Source organism: Triticum aestivum, chromosome 3D, assembly GCF_018294505.1.
Source record: "Triticum aestivum cultivar Chinese Spring chromosome 3D, IWGSC CS RefSeq v2.1, whole genome shotgun sequence".
Classification (NCBI taxonomy): Eukaryota; Viridiplantae; Streptophyta; class Magnoliopsida; order Poales; family Poaceae; genus Triticum; species Triticum aestivum.
The window spans coordinates 561,295,381-561,297,400 of NC_057802.1; positions in this window are offsets into that span (position 1 = coordinate 561,295,381).

A 2,020-nucleotide genomic window follows, 5' to 3' on the forward strand; every position below is an offset into this window, starting at 1 on the left:
CGTCCGCCTCCTCGCCTCCACGCCCCCCTCGACTCCGGCTCCGCCCGAGCTCGCCTCCGCCGAGCCACTCGATAAGTCTTTTTTCCTTTTTTTTGTTTCTTTTCCGTTGTTTAATTGTTGTCTAATTGCTTGTTTAATTTGTTGACAATAGATGGAGATGTCAGATTTTTCCAATTGGTCGTCTTCGGACGATTCAGACATCGAGGAGCTGCTAGAAGACGATGACACGGAGATGATGGTCGCCATTCTCGCCGTGAAAGATGTTGAGGATCGCAACAAGCTGCTGGATCAGAGGAAGGGGTCGCAGAAAGGGCGCCTTTGCATCGAGAGGAACCGCGCACTCGGCCACGAGCAACTCATGCAAGACTACTTTGCAGAGGTACCGACATACCCACCTCGCCTCTTCCCTAGAAGGTACCGCATGCGCCGTACTTTGTTTGAGAGAATCGTCAAAGATTGCGAGGCCAACTCGCATTATTTCACGCGCCGTAGAAATGCTGCCAGTGCCATGGGATTTAGTGCATACCAGAATATATCGGCTGCGATGCGGGTGCTCGCGTATGGCATACCCGCGGACTACTGTGACGAGTATCTTCGCATTGGCCAAGATACTACCACCGAGTCGTGCGTAGGTTTGCCAAGATGGTCATCCGGTTGTATGGTGATTGGTATCTTCGGGCTCCCAATGAGGAAGATACAAAGAGGTTGATGGAGACAAATGAAAAAAGGGGATGGCCGGGCATGCTTGGTAGTCTAGATTGCATGCATTGGAAATGGAAAAATTTCCCAAAGGCATGGCATGGAATGTATCGCGGTAAAAGCCATGATCCTACCATTGTGCTTGAGGCCGTGGCATCGCAAGACTTATGGATTTGGCATGCATATTTTGGTTTGCCGGGATCACTCAATGACATCAATGTGCTTCAAAGGTCCCCTTTATTTGCAAGACTAGCTTCAGGTGATGCTCCAACTTGCAATTACAAGGTCATGGACAATGAGTACACAATGTGTTGTAGGGTGGAGACCCTAAGTGGAGATCTTTCACGAATTGGAGGGGAATCCACAAGAACGCGAAGAGCACGAAGAACAAGAGGGTAAATCACAAGAGGAACACTCAAGAACAAGTCCAATCACACATCCACTAGACTCACAAACACATGAGATTCACAAGGTACAAGAACAATCAAAGGGAAACAAGATACATGGTAAAGTTCATCCCAAATCCTATGAAGGAGATGAGGTCTTGATGATCTAGATAGATCTTTCCCTAGAAGGGGTCTTGAATCCCTAGGGATCTTCCCCAATGGAGGCCCTGAACTCCAATGGAGTCTTCTCCCTCAAGAGGGAACCCACAAGGGGAGATACATGAGCTAAGCTCTAATGTCTAGTTCTAATCTTAGCTAACCCTAAAAACTGAGAGGAGCACGGAATATATAGTCTAGGGGCGAAGGGGTATGGGCCTCGGTGTTTACATGGGCTTTTTAGCCCGATTCGTAGCAAAACTGGGCGGACCGGATAGTCCGGTGGTAAGGACCGGACAGTCCGGTGAGGACAGATGCAATTTTGGGTGCCACCGAACTGTCCGCTGTTGGGACCGGACTGTCCGGTAGTGCAATTTCGGTGCGACCGGACTGTCCGCTATGAGGACCGGACTGTCCGGTAGTGCAATTTCTGCACGCTTCGTTTTCTTCATCTTGACACCTCCGGTCAGCTCTTGGGTCTTGGGGTCCTTCTCCTTGGCCTCCGGGAAGCTTCCTAGCTGCTTGGTGGTGGTTGCCCTTGTACCTAATGATGCACAACGTTCCATGGTGAGGTAGCAACCACGTCCCATGGATATTCATGTAAATCTCAAAGAGGAACGGGTTCACCTTAAGTCCGGTAGGTCCACTTGGGGCTTGAGGTGCTATGAAGGTGTACAAGGAGATGACCGTAGGATGCTCCGCATCATCCCCTCCCCCTTGGGAAAGATCCGACCTTGGATCGAAAACCAAATCACCATGGGAAAGAGATGGCGTCGCCG